This window comes from Perognathus longimembris, chromosome 2 (assembly GCF_023159225.1).
Source record: "Perognathus longimembris pacificus isolate PPM17 chromosome 2, ASM2315922v1, whole genome shotgun sequence".
Taxonomy (NCBI): Eukaryota; Metazoa; Chordata; class Mammalia; order Rodentia; family Heteromyidae; genus Perognathus; species Perognathus longimembris.
Window position 1 is genome coordinate 78,701,901 of NC_063162.1, and position 15,094 is coordinate 78,716,994.

Here is a 15,094-nt window from a genome sequence, read left to right on the forward strand (position 1 = left end):
TTGCACAGGTACTGTCCCATAGCTGCAGGCATCCTGTGGGGGTCTAAGTTCATCTCTGGGGGATAAAGGACAACTCTTACACCCCTGTGGTTTACTGTTGAGTCATTCTGAGCCCATCCTTCTACTCATCTCCTTTCCAACACTGAAGGATTTTCGCTGCTTCAGTCTTAAGTGGGACAGGAACAAGGGAGACAGCCTGACTCCTCAGACATCTGTTGAATGAGTGTCAGGAAGTGGCACTGTCAAAAGGCATCAGAGCTCTCCTTGAAATTCTCACCCCACCTAATGCTAAACAACCATTCAGAGCAGCATTGGCATCAGTAGGAAAAGCAAACTTTAAAAAGAAAGAAATAAAAGAAAATGAACTCGTATGACAGAGCCATCAGTATTCCCTTTACAAAATGGAGGAGCCAGCTTCCAGACTAGCACTGAAGAGGGAAACCCTCCCTGAGGAGGTGACTTAAAGGGACTTTTTACATATTTCGGTTTGTCTCCCTTCCAGCGCCACCATCTAACATCAGATTCCAGCCTGGGGCACCTCCATTTCAGTTTAGATGCCTGTAAATGCCTGCAGGCAACTCTGCACAGACCAGGAATGTTCTAAAAGTTAAGTCTTAGACCCTCTGCATGGGGAAACAGAGAACAAAAGAAAAGAATCCAATACACCTCATAAATACAGCCTGCTGCCCCCTTTCTAGCCAGAACTCAGTATTTTCCTGAGCCATTAAGTTTCACTGATCTTAAGAGGAATAAAACCCACTGCCCATGGAAACTAGAAGGGGAGTATTTTTCCTGAAGAAATCCAAATAAGACCTTTATGGAAAAAAAGTTCATGGGCAGATAGCATTTGGGATGGGTTAGGTCTTTGTGGGTCATTTCCAACTACGGATAGTCATAGACTTACAATGCGGTTATGTCTCAACAAACCCACCATAAGTTAAAAATACCGTAAACTGAAATACATTTCCCTGAGCCAACCTATGGGCACATCATAGCAAGTCAGTACACTACAGAGGGTCAGTTGTTCCTTCTCATGATCGCGTGGCTGTCTGGGAGCTGTGGCTCACTCGCCTCTGCCAAGAATCACAACAGAGGACTGTAGCACATATCTCTAGCCCAAGAAAAAGATCAAAACTCAGAACTCGAAGAACGCTTTCTTACTGAATGCATACTGCTTTCACATCACCATAAAGTTGGAAAATTACAAGTAAAACCATAACAAGTCGAGCACCCTCTGGAGTGAATTCTATGGATTAAGAGTAAATAGGGTCCATCACACTAATTTTGGATGCCACAAGTGGCGTGCCAACTGCCAGATCTGCTTCTCAGTGTCCTGTACCGGGTGGAGCCGGGTGAGCCCTGGGGACTGAGCCAATTCCTTTTTTTAAGTATGATCGAATAAGAGAGAACAAGGAGGCCCACACAAAGACCTCTCTTATGACACATGCTTCCAGACCTCCCTGGGTCAGACTGCCTCCACACCACCCCTCTTTCTGCCCTTGTCCCTCTAGTGAAGGCAGTAACTCTGCCAGATGGGAGCTGCCAACTTTCTGACCTAATCACCAGAAGGCCACGTGGTGACAAGGCCCAAAACACAGCATCTGTCATCCAGTGTTGTGCCCATTAAGAGTCACCTGGGGTGTGTGCCTCTCAGAAATGGCAGGGACTCCATTTCCCAGGCTCAGCAAGTCAGCTGCACTGAGCTAAGTGGCGATACCCGTGGAACAGTGAGTGTTCAGAGCTCAAACCATGAAATTGCAGTTCTTTTCCCACATATTCTGCCACCTGGGCATCATCAGAGCAGTCTGGAAGGAATGTAAAACAGTGCCAGTCCGCACGAGTTTCCTAAGACATTCTCACTAACTCACAAGCACATACTCCAAGAAGCCACTGGCTTTGGGGAGGACCACAGGGCTGAACGTCAATGAGTTCAGACTGTTGCCTAAATGTCACCTAATTCTAAAATTCAAAAGATGCAGTGTTCTCTGAAAGTTCAGAAGCCCAGTTCTGGGTGGTAATTACATGAGGGCTGGAGGAGTAACTGCTCATGGAAATGCTTAGGAGAGGTTTGGGAATTAAAAATAACTCACATTTTTTATTTTACCAAACTGGAACTGGCCTTACCTCCTTTCAAACCTCTACTGAAAATGCCATGAACCCCATCGACTGTCTCCCTCCACACTTAGGTGTCCACCATCCTCAATTCTGCAAGAGAGGAACTACTTTCCTTGTTTTCCAGAAACAGGGAGGGACAAAAAGCACAAAGGGATTCAACCCAGGTCTACACCATGACCTCACACCCACCCTGCAATTCATCTTAATTCGTTGCATAGGTTCTTAGAAAAGAAATATAAAGTGTCCTTTGCCATCCTTCTTGTCGGGATAGATGGAAAAGCCCAATAAGCCCTGTCTCCCCTTGTCGACGTCCCTCTTCCTTAACCCAAAATGTTTAAAATACAGTGGGGCTGAAACTAAAGGGGCAAACTGGAGTAACTGTTCCTACTGCAAACAGGGACAGGCCCTATCAAGCAGGCAGAAAAGGAAAGGAGCAGAGACAGGCGGTTGAATACAGGCAGTACTACAAACTCCCCTAGCCACCAACAGGTCAAAATCCCGCAGTCATTTACTGCATTTAAGTCTTAAAGCTAACGACGACGACGAAAAACACCCACTTTTTACTGACTGGCCTAGGAGCCAGACTGCTCCCCAGCACAGACCGTGGGGTCCCCGGACAATAGCTAACTGGGTGCCTGCTCCTCTGTCCAGGCCTCCTTTAATCCACTAGCAGGGGCTCCTGCCATCAAAGAAAAATGGCAGCTGATGAAAGGGCCAGTCAACGTGTAAACAGGTGATCCGACTGTTATTTCCCCCCCCTCAAGATCAAGATCTACGCGGACGTATGCACAATTTGGTGAACTCCATCAAAAATGTGAAACTGATGACAGATATGTTCCTCATTTAGTTTTCCTCAATGGCTATTTCCCTTCGGAGTAGGAGGTAGTTCCCCCCCCCCCCCCCATGGATCCGGACGCAGTAACAAGCTGTGTTTTTCCAAGGCTTTTATGCCGGATTACACTCTAGCAATGTTTAAAAGACGATCCAGTAGACACCAGTATTCCATTTTTAACAGAGAGCAGGGAAATTTTTTTTTTATTAAAAAAAAAAAGGTCCAGTTACCCCGGATGCCCGTCTCCGCGCGTACCCCAAGCCGGCTAGTTCCCGCACCGCTACCCTCCACTTGGCTAAGCGCGGAGGCTCCGTTTCCGAGTTCGTTCGCGGTTTACGCGGGTACAGTTACTATTTGTTACATAATACTGAACAACCAAGATATTTTTTAATAAAAAATGGTTACATAATACTGCCCTGTGGCGAACACCCACAGAGGTTCTCGCGATCCCGGACAGCCCGGAGAGCTGGCAAGCGGCGGCCGGGCGTGCGGCGCGGCACAGCGCAGCACGGCGCGGCGCGGCCGAGACCGCCAGGCGTTCGCGCTCGCTCGCGAGCTTTGCCGGCGAGCTGCCGATCGCTAGCTCGCTCGCTCGCGCCCGGGCGCACCACACCGGGGCGCACCACTGCACTGGGCCGATCCTTCCCGGCTGACCACCGTGACCTTGGCTGGTCCCCCTTACCTCCAGACCCCCCCCCCAACTCATCCCGATGGCGGAGCCCACCTGCGTACCTGGAACACCGGCTAACGCAGCCTTTGCCGCACGGGGTCGCTGCGTGCGCGCTGCCGGCCGGAGGAGGACTTCCGAGCCCGGCAGCGCCCGGCGCGTGGACAGCGCTCGGCAGGCATGGACAGCTCCCGGACTCGCGGCTCGCCTCGGCTCTCCAAGGCTCGGCCCCAACCCAGGGCCTGCAGCGCAGGCTAACCGAACGCGAGGCCAGAGCTGCCGCGGATTCCAGGCGAACGCGCGCGAACACGCTAAGCGAACCTACACACCGCCTCCGGGAACGCCATCCCGGCAAGGGTGCGATCCCGCCCCGCCTCCCGAACGTGCCCGACTGGACCCACCCCCATCTCTGCACAGGTGCCAGGAGGCCTGTGCGGCCGAACCGGTCCCGAGTCCTCCACCACGCTCCTCGGCTTCCAGGGAACCAGGCAACCGTGAGGACCAGGAGGACGAGGGACGCGGCTGGGTCCTTGCGCACTACGGGAACCCCGGGACCGAACCCATGTGACGCAGCCACGCCCCGAGGCCCAGCGGGGGCCTTCTGCTGCCCAATCCCTGGATCCCTGGTTCTCATGGCAACCCTGAAGAACCTCTTGCTCCCTGCAACGCTACCTCCCCTCCCCCACAGGCCCACTCCGCCCTGATGGGCAAGAACGCGCTGCTTGGCCGCGCTCCTGCCGCGGAAGTCCTCCATGTCCACCCGTTAAACCACGTACAGAGCACGGGGCTGTGTGCTGGGCCCACCAAAAGTCAGGCGAGCTACCAGTAAGGGCCCATCTCAAAACCAGTGTCAGAGGGGTGGGGGGGGGGGGAGAAGAGATGCGAGGGGAGGAGAGATGCGGGGGGGGGGGGGTTGCATGGCCAAGGCTGGCTCGTCCTAGGTTTCCAGGATCGCTTTCACCCCTTCCCCAAATGGTCAGAACAGGAACTGGAAAGGAAGAAACTCCTGGGAGCCATAGGCATAATGCTATTGGACATCAATGAGAAAGTAGGGATCCATTTACATAGACACAGCAAGAAAATAGTGTATCAATGTGTGCTAGTCACCTTATACACACACATACACACATATGCTTGCAACAAAGGAAGCAAAAAGGTAGATTAGTTGTCATTTGTGATCTTACACACACGTATCACTGTCTCTCAACATCCCCCAGAGATTGGTTTCAGAACTCCCACAGATACCAAAAGTCCCCCAATGCTCATGTCCCCTATATAAAATGACATGTTTGCAGATAACCAACACACATCCTTTCTGTGTACTCTAAATCACCAATAGATTACTTAAAGTACCTGGTACATGTAAATGTTATGTGAATAATCATTAGCAATGTATTGTTAGGGGACAATATTGAGAAAAAGTTGAGTACAAAAGCAATATTTATGAATATTTTTGACCCATAGTTGCTGGAATTTGTAGATGCTGGACCATAAATACGGAAAGCCAACTGTGTATAAACAGAAATCTGTAATAAAGGAGGCAGAAAAGGGTTGGAGATCTTTGTGACTTTTACAAGGGCACAGAGCTGGTAAGCAGTAGATTTTATACCCCTCTAAGCAGAGAATATGGTGAGAAAAAGCTAGATGGCAGCAAGCACAGCAAGAGTCAACAGGGAGCAACAAATTTGGAAACTGAGGTACTGCACTATATTCTGCAGAAGGGGCAGGAAGCTTCAAAAATGCTCATCTGCCAAAAAGCTGCCCACAGCCAGCAGAATGGGAGGTGGGCTCAGGTCCTCCAAAGCACCAAAGGAAACCACAGCTGAACACCCTAGGGCGGACTCCAAGGGGGTCATGCCTGTACTGTAAAGTAGATTGACAAAAGCAGATTTGAGCCGGGTTCTGAGAATAGGCCACCAGCAGGGTGTTAAGCCCCAAATCACAAAGCAACAAGCCCTTCTCTCAGTCTGACCACAAACAGCCCGCCCAGCTCCTTATCACCAAAGGTGGGAAGGCTGGAAACTCTTGTTGGGGCCCTCTTCAGTGGAGATGTTTCAGAGTAAATAGCACACTGAAAAAACTACAGTTGGAAGCAAGCATCCAACTCAGAGTTTCTAAAAAAATCAACCTCAGTGAAATTAGGTGACATGCTCAAAGCATAGGGTAAGATACTAGCAGAAGAATCTGGGTTCCCTCTGCAGTCAACCCCTGAAAAAGTGGCTTTACATGTCCCTAAACCTGCTCTGAGCCTGGAGGGAGATCACCTTTGCCTAAACAGCACAGCCACCCTCCAGGCCTGTGCCTTGTGACCCACTGGACACACATTTTGATCTGTCACAACAAGAAGAGAATCTTTAAAAGACACCGAAGGCAGTGGGCAAAGGGTAACTGACTGCATAAGAGATGAAAGCTAGGCCAAAAGCAAGACACATAGCTTGGTATCACAGGATCTGTAACTACCATTTATATCTAAAAATGGAGGAAAGGTAGAATCCAAAACAAAAGGATGAGTTGGAAGTCTAAGGAGCAGAGAGATCTCGGGGTCCTCAGCCCAGCTCCCACAAGTGGGGAAGGTGTGGGACTTCTTTGGAGAAGTGAGACAGGTCTGGGCAGGGGTTGGCAGGCATGACCAAGCCTTTGGCCCTAGACTAAATCGACTTGGGTCAAATGCACCCTGAGTACCATTTCTGAGGGAAGAAGAAACACTAAGGCACGGGGGTCAGGAGTGTCCACACTACAAGCCAGGCATCCATCCACAGAAAGCCAGGCAAAGACACTACTCACAGCTCAGTCTAGCTTCTTAGCCAGGTGCTTCTGAAGTGGATGGACAGAAAAAGCCTCAGATGTCCATACCAAGCCTCTAACATGAGAGCATATGAGCCTCATTCTCAACTCCCTGCTTCCTAAACACAGTGGCCTGCCTTCAAGAATTTTGAGAGAAAGTATCTTCAATTTATTAATCTATATTCAGACAAATTAGTAACTATGGGGTTAGAATAAGGACACTTTCATCCAAGCGAGACCTCAAAAATTTACATTCTTTGTCTCTATTTTCTTGGAAGCCATTATAGAAATGTTCTCCATCAAATTTTGGGAATAAGCCAAGAAAGTAGAAATCATGAGACCCAAGAGAAAAAGCAAAGGGCATTTCTAGGATGATGGAGGCGATTCCAAGTTGACAGCTGTGCAGGGAGCCCTAAGTAACCATCTACATGGCCAAAGGGCACCTGGGAGAAAGCTCTCAAAAGATGAAACTGAGAGATTATATAATGCAACCCCAGATACACACAACTGGGTAAGTTTGGGGGACACAGAGGTGATACGGATATAAAAACATCTAAGCACACACACAAAAAAAGATATCAAGAGAAAACAAAACGTCTTACAAAATAGTAAGTCTTCACAATATAGTACATGGCTCAGATATGAGCAGCCTTCAGGAGACTGTGACTACTCTGCATTCTGATATAGCCAAATTTACCAAAGGGGGGAGGGGAGGAATCAGGGCAGGATGACTAAAGAAGGTGAAATCTTTACCTTCTTTTGGAGGAAATCAAGGAAGCAGCTAAAATACCGGGATCTAGGAAGGTGCACTGTATTAGTGAGGAGTTTGTTTAGAACTCTGACAGTATACACAATTAGAAAATCAAATAAAGTTGCGAGAGAGGGGGAAAAAAAGTCTGCTCTGGGAATTGAGGAATTGCAAAGCCAGGTGACCTTCCAGATGAACAGAGTGGCGCCCTAGGGATAGGTGTGGAGGCAGAAGCAGTACCCCAGCTGCAGAGTGAGGCCCTCAACAGGGGCTGCTTGTGTCCACATAGCCTTGTGGGCCCCAGAGCACAGAGCAGGGCCAGGCAAGGCCTGATGTAAAGGGATGACCCAACAAGGAAGCTTCCTACCTTCTCCCTCCTCCTAGGCTCCAGCATCCCAATGAGGAGATGCAGGCCATACAATATTCTCATAATGTTCTCATCTCTCTAGGAACATCCTGGAAAAGTTCCTGTGATATCCACACAATTTCCATCGAAAGAGAACAGGAAGATCCCTAGAAATGGCAACTCAGGGGATCTCCGAAAAGTCACACACCACAGCCTGGACTTGGCCATGTTCAGTCCGGGTGGAAAGATGGATGCCACGGGCTCTGGCTGAAGCCACCTATGAGGGCAAGTAAAGGTTTCCACCTAACATGGAGACCTGTAAAGGCAGCTCTCCCAGACTCAGTGAGAAGTACTCTCCTCACTCCGGAGGCTTCTGTGGAAACTCCCAAACTTAAAACTTTAGAAGGCACTTATAGTAGCTTTTGGTCACTGAGCTTTAGAAAAGAACATCCTAAAATTACTGTGCTATGGGTATTTATCTGAAGTTCTTGGGATCAAGAGGATTTCTTGTATAGGAGGGTGTTTTATTTTGGAATATTTGCATAATGAGATATCTTGGGGATGAGACTCAAGCTTAAACATATTATATACACATAGCCTTAAGGTAATTACACACCATATTTTTAAATAATTTTGTGCCTGAAATAAACTTTCCACTTATAGCACCGAATTTCAGACTTTGGGACATTTTTTTATTTCCAATTCTCAGATTAGGGATGTTCAACCTATATTAGATTTCTGGTATCATAAATGGGACTGTATTATAGAAAGTTACAGTTGGAAGCTACCACTTCTAGGGATAAAGCTTAAATTTTTAAATAAGGGGTTAGGGGATGTAGCTCAGTAGTAAAGTGTTTGCTTAGCATGAGTAAGGCTGTAGGATTCCAATCTCTATTAGCACATAGACACAGACACACACAAAAGAAGGAAGGAAGGGAGGGAGGGAAGGAGGGAGGGAGGGAGGGAGGGAGGGAGGGGAGGGGAAGCTAAAAAATGACATAAGCAAACTTAACAATCCCTAGCTATTGGCCCCTATGTGATAAGAAGACAAAGAGTAGAGACCAGATCTGCCAGCATCTGGCATAGTTCTTCTGCCAAGAGACCCATGGAGCCACACCAGAGTGATACACCTGAGGGCACAGATAGGCAAAAGACAGCAATCCACAATGCAGCACTACAAGTGAAGATCCATCCCAAGCCTCAAGCTGTGCCTGAACTGTGGAGATAGAAATGGCCCTCAATAAGGACAAACAAGCATTGAGCTTTCTGTGCCATGTGCCTTGTTACTAGGAGAAAGAGGACAGAGGGAGAGGGAGAGGGAAACAGAGGGGGGAGAGGAAGAGAGGAAGGGGGAAAGGGAGAGGGAGGGGGAGAGGGGGGAGGGAAGGGGAGGAGGGAGAGAAGAGGAGGGGAGAGAGGGAGAGGGTGAGAGAGAGAGAGAGAGAGAGAGAGAGAGAGAGAGAGAGAGAGAGAGAGAGAGAGAGAGTGTGTTCCATAATTTCCACTCTACAGTTGAGGCTAGTTAAGGCTCACCAAGCCAATGGACACATAATAGGACCAAGAGTCAAGCCAAGGCAATGTGCCTAAGTGCTTGTGTTGTCCAATGCTCTGGTCAAACAAAGCATAACAGGAATGGAATGGTGGGAAAGGCATTTCCTCTCTAGCACATATTCCCATTGACTGATGGACGTTAACAGCCAAATCCGCTGTGTTGCTGGGCCCAGATCAAATAACAAGTTCCTCATATTTAGAATCCGAACAAGGAAAATCGTCCCAAAATCCACACAAATGTACTAGCATGGGGAGAAGGGGGCATGTCCTATCCCAAAGCAGAAAACAAAAACACTCATCACTACTTAAGAAATCATTTTTGATAATCCTAGAAAATGGTTTTTGTTGTTGACATCTCGGAGGTAAAGCACACCACCTTTCATTCCATTATGCAAAAGAAGTCTGCTTTTCTATGAGCGGGCAGATGGATAGTTTTAACCTTCCTGCTCTTATATCAGGCCCTGTGATTCTTAGGAGAGTAGACAAAAGCCTCCAGAGATCAGTTCAAAAGTGCTCCTCAGACAGATTTAAGGGTGTCTTGGAACAGACACAGTCCCCAAAAATGTGTAACTCTAATACTAATGTAAATTCACTACTGTGCAGTGCTTGAATGGATTAAAGCATTAGCAGGCAGAACCAAATTCCAAGGCATCTTGCTTTGCCAGGCTACCAATTGACTAACTCAATTCCTTCCATAACTTCCCATATTGCTGAATTGGAATTCATTAGAAAATCATGACTGGAGCATCAAAATTTGTGTGCAAAATTTGTGCAGCCAAAGCAGTGCATAGAGGGAAACTCTTAGCTTTAAATGTTTATTATTAGAAAAACAGTGATTGTTACCAGAGTGCTGCCCTGAACTCTGATTATGATGGCCACCGCAAACCTTTCCAGCTCTGGCTTTCTAATCCAGCAATGAAAGCCATTTTGACTTCTCCAACACTGCTCTCAAAAGCAACAAACACCAGATGATGTGGCAGTTCCCAGCTTTTCTACTTAAATGACAATACTCCACCATACTGAATTCATACTTTCATAAGTACCAAAGTTGCTTTTCCCTTGAAACGAAGAAAACTTATTCATAACCTTGTGCATATCAAAGTTTCTTCTTCTGGGAAACAAAGAAAATTAATCATAATTTCATGAGTGCCAAATCTGTGTTTCTTTGAAACAAATCGTATTCAAGTATAAAAATAAAAAGTGTTGATAATGGCTCCCCCTACATGGCATTAATCTTGAAGACTGAGGGGCACTGGACTAAAGACGCATTCCAGAGCCTCTAAGTTCTGAGGCTGTGGCAGGCAGGACAAATCTCCTCCAGATCATTTCTCTTTCAGAAGCCAATGTGCTTTTGCAGAGGTATAAAATGCACAGGAACAAAAGAAATCCAAGGCTTAGACTAAGCTTAGTTCTAAGCTTTGTAAGATCTCCAGAAGGCCAACCAACCTCCTGATCCTTGGTTTCCAGACCTGTAAAATGGGGTTCAAGAGTGTCCATGCGGTGAATTAAAAGCAACAAGGTTTTTGAAAGTGTCTTGTAAACTGTGAAAAGCTACCAAAGTATCAGTGGCTCACTTCTCAGTTACTGCAATGCCTGCTGGGTGTGTAACTCTGTCCTCAGATTCCCTCCCCATAATCTGGGGATTGGCCTGGGCAGTCTTTCTTTTTCAAATACTCCCAGAAAAACTCAAATAATAACTTTAGTAAGTAACCCTAGAGTTTTGATTTTTAACAGAAAAGAAAAAAAATCCTAGGCTTCAAGAATCATTATGGAAGCACTTTGACTTCGGGGCTTTTAGGAGAGTACTTTGAGAAAAGTATTTACTAAAAATAGTCTCCTAAAAGACAATTCCCCATTGCCTTAGCACGAAGAGAATTTCTTCTGCAAAAGAAAGCTAGCGTCCACCCAATCTATCCTCCTGGAAAGTGGAGCCCTAGGTCAACTCTTGTTAAAATATTACCAGTTCTGGAGTGCAAACCTGTGTAAACCTTGTTGCTGCGCTAACATCGTGAGTTCTTCATAAAGAGGAGTGAAACGTGAAATGGAGCACCATTTTTGAAACTCGGGGGCTCCAAACGGCTGAATCAGCATTTTCTGAAACAAAGTCTTCTGGGCCTGGCCTTTTAAAACAGCGGCGAAGAGAAAGTTGTGCAATAATCGCTTATTTACTCACGAGCGGCTACTTGTTTTGGTCTTTTATTTGCATCTCTTGAATGAAACACTTTGCAAGAAAACATTCTTACAAATGCATCCTAAAGATCGGAGAAGCTTGTTTTAATAATAATATAAAAAAAATCACCTGTGGCTCTCCTACTTTACCCAACGCTTCCGTCAAAGCAAACAATAAGAAGTTCGCCTTTCTTCCAACCTCAAGAAAAGACGAACACAATAAAAAGTAAAGAATACCCTAATTTCCATAACGCACATGCTCCAGGGCCCTCGCTAGGCAGGCGTTTGGAAGAAGGGAGGCAATCAGCATAGGCAGAGAGTTGCATCAGAAATTTCCTTCTGCAAACGGTACCCGCTCTTATCACGTTTCCACGGCTGGCGGGCTGCTAGTTCGCGAGCCCTCAAACTTGAAGTTAAGGCCCCAGCGGCGGGTGAACAGGGCCACTCACGGCATCAAGGGGGGCGGGGGAGAAGAAAGAGAGAGGGAGAGAGAGAAAGAAAGAACGGAGAAAGGGAAGAAGAAGAAAAAGATCCTCCGTCCGAGGCTGGGCCGCGCTCGGGACTTGGGAGTGTCTGGCACCGCTGCCCCGCCCGCCTGGCGCGCGCGCCGAGGCCCCGCCGCGCAGCCCGAGCACCCGGGGCTCCAGGGGCGCCCGGGCGCCCACCACTCTAGGGCGGTGGCCCCCGAGAACGCGGCCTTGACCGCAGCCCCCGCCCCAACCCCCCCCCACCCCAAGCCGCTGGCGTCTGACAAGATGGTTCAAGAATGCGCCGCTCGGGCTCCACACCTCCCCCCAGGGGTCGGGAGCGCAACGGGGCGCCCGGCCCGCCCCGGCCCCGCACTCGACACCCCAAGTCCCGCCATCCAGCGCCACTCGCCAAGGGGCCCTGGGGGACGCCGAAGCCCCCAGCCCGCAGGCGACGCCCTTCCGCCCGCCTCGCCTCCGCGGGGCCCGGCGTCCCCAGCCGCGGCTGGCCGGCCAGCGCGCAGACAATGACGACGCGGGGACCCGCCCGGCCCGGCCCGGGGCCGCGGGGCGCGGACCACAAAAGTAACTTGCCGCCGCGCTCCCCGCCCAACTCCGTACCTGCCGCGGCGCCGCTCCTCGCCGCCTCCGCGTGGCCGCGGGCGGGCGCAGGGTCCCCACGGGGCGAAGGAGGTGCGTGGGACGGTCCCGGACGGCCCGCGCTGCCAAAGGCTGCACGGAAACTTTGGGCTCCCGCGGGTCACAGACAGTCGAGCCTGCCCGCCCGACTGGCCGCAGCTCCCTTCCCTTCCTGCCTCCTCGGGGCCTCCCCACCCCCTCGATGGGCTTTAAACTCTCGCGGCCCCGCCCGCCCTCCCCGCCTCCGCCTCCGCCGCCGCCGCCTCCGCCTCCTCCCCCGGCCGCTTTTCCTGCTCCTCCTCCCGCCGCCCGCCGCCGCCCGGACCGCTCGGCGGCCGCCAGCGCGGGAGGAGCCGCGGCCTGGGCGCAGGGCGTGGCGCGGGGGGCGCGGGGCCCAGGCCGAGCAGCCGCGGGGGCCCGAGGCTCCTGGAGGCTCCCGCCCCGAGGCCAGCGCGCGCGGGGTCCCACACACACTTCTTTCTTGCCTTTCGGGACCCCTAGACGCCGGACCGCGCCAAAGGCGAAGCTCTCGCGGCCGCGCCAGCCAACGACAAATCGGACCTGTCCCGAAAGGCAATTTGCAAGCGAATTGTTTGAAACTCAAAAAAAAAAAAAAAAACCAACCCCAAGAAAGAAAGAAAGAAAAAGAAAAAAGAAAAGTCCGCACTGTTCAGTCCAAACCCAAGCACACGAGCGAGCGTGCGTCCGCAGGGGTCGAGCGGGACGGGCTGCCGCCGCCGGACCCGAGGTCGGGAGCAGGCGGTCCCGCGCCCGAGAACAGGAAAACGTGGGTTTGCTCACAACCAGCTCAGGTCTTGGGGCCTCACCTCTCTGAGCCTCAGACTCCACGTCTGCCCGTGAGTACCGGGAGGAAGGGAGGAGGGGGAGGCCCTTCCATTTTTTTCCCCCTTCTGGACGCAAGCAGCCAAGCTTCAGTGTCCCAACAATGGCCCGCCTGAAAATGATGTCCTGGGAATTCAAAGAAGTCAGACCTGAAACACACATAAGGTGACTCCTGGACGGGCTCCTAAGTTCTAGAAAAACCGTCCCCCGGCAGCACACTTCTTCATGTCTCTATCTGGTCGAAATCGTCGTGCACACAGGATAACAATAATCATGTGCCCACCCCCCCGTCGTGGAGTTAGTTGTAACAATAACGTCCCTTGATTGAGCAGACGCTTTGTGGGCAAGTCGAAGACTTTTGTATTTCACACACACACACACACACACACACACACACACACACACACACACTTTGGACACTTCTGAGGTGTTCCAGGGAGATTCCTTCTGTATGGTGTGGGAAATCAAATCTCCAAGAAGTTAAGAAACTTTCAGAAAGGAAAATGCCGGGCTAGCATTAAAAGCCAGGTATTGTCCCAACGCTCTTGTTTAGGGACCTTTGTTAGAGCTCCTGCTTCTTAGCATTGGTTGTCCTCCCCCTGCCCACCCTCCTTCAGACTGATGTAACCAATGGAAAGGTCATCCCTAGGTCTCGCTGAAATTTCTAGCTTTTCGTCTAATCTCCGCAACAGGTAAGATGAAAAGCAAAAGAGAGTGATGTGAGAGAAACTTAGATTTCTGGAAGAAAGGCACACAAAGGACTGTTATTGTTCTTGAGGGAGCCAAAAGAAAAAAGAAGAGAAACTGTTGGGGCCAACTTTTTGAAATCTTAGAATCTTTAAACCATGTAGTCTTATGCCTCTAGGGCCAATCAACAGTTTCTGCTTGCACCCTCAGAAAACCCAACAGGTCAGAAGAGTTTTGTAGTTGTGTGGAAAGCTCCTGCATACAAAACATACTATTTTTTTCTGAATAATTTAGGGGTAAATTCCATACAACATGAACCCTTACCCCTCTGCACATCGATAGATATTTCGCAAGAAGAGGGATTATCATTTTACATAACCACAATGTAGTTACCAGGTTCATGAATTTAGATTGGTATTTGTATCTAATCTAAATTCACATTCTAATTTTTTAAGGTGAAGGGATAATATGCTGTATGGTATTTCTTTCCCTTCCATTACAAAATCTAGTTTAGGGGTCTTGAGCCAGACACTGCATTTAGTTGTCTGAAATCATGCAGATTCTCAGCTATTACTATGAACTAAACTGGATGGAAGAGAAATAGCATCAAGATTTTCCATGCTGGATCCTTAGCCTGGGACAGGCCCTCATTCCCACAGTTCCCTGTCTTCTGTACAGCTCTGTGAGCAGGACCCACTTGGGGATAGTTTAGAAACATGGCAATCTTGTAGAAGCTGCGTTGGTACAGTTTTCTGGTCAGGGCCAAGCCAATCGTGGGATACCTTAGTATCATGCCATCCTTCAGTCTCCAAATGCCTTCTTCCTACCTGCTCCTTTGCTAGAGGCTGACAGCCACACCTGTTGTACAACCACATAGCAAATACATAACCCTGGAAACTGCAGCCTGCTGGAGCAAGCAGGGTGGCTTTGTACTTTACAAACTTCACCAAGGGGAAATGTATGAGCTGGACTGAGGTGTCAGGACAAGAAAGAGGATTCTGTGATAGTGAGGAATTCAATTATCCAAACAAGAGCTAGAAGCCTCATTCAGATGAAAGTAGAGAATCTGATAGAGTCTAATTTTTAATTAGTAATGAATTGATTAACATCTGTCTCCCCTTTTGACTAAGCGTAGTGCCAGTGGTAACTATGCACCTCCTGCTTGTGTCTTTCCGGCAGCAGAAGTCTCTGGCGCAAAGAGGGCAGTAAGAATAAGTCCTTTTGGGAAAAGAGTATCATGCAAATG

General features: G+C 49.2%; 1 protein-coding gene across 1 annotated transcript in view; it reads right to left on the minus strand.

The window, feature by feature from the left end:
• The window catches only part of Grb10 (growth factor receptor bound protein 10), a 155,673-nt gene extending 143,164 nt beyond the window's left edge, over nt 1–12,509 (minus strand). The window contains exon 1 of the mRNA XM_048339576.1: nt 12,301–12,509. The gene's annotated coding sequence lies outside the window, so the exon portion shown is untranslated. The remainder of the gene's footprint in view (nt 1–12,300) is intronic.
• Between the last annotated feature and the right edge of the window lie 2,585 nt (nt 12,510–15,094).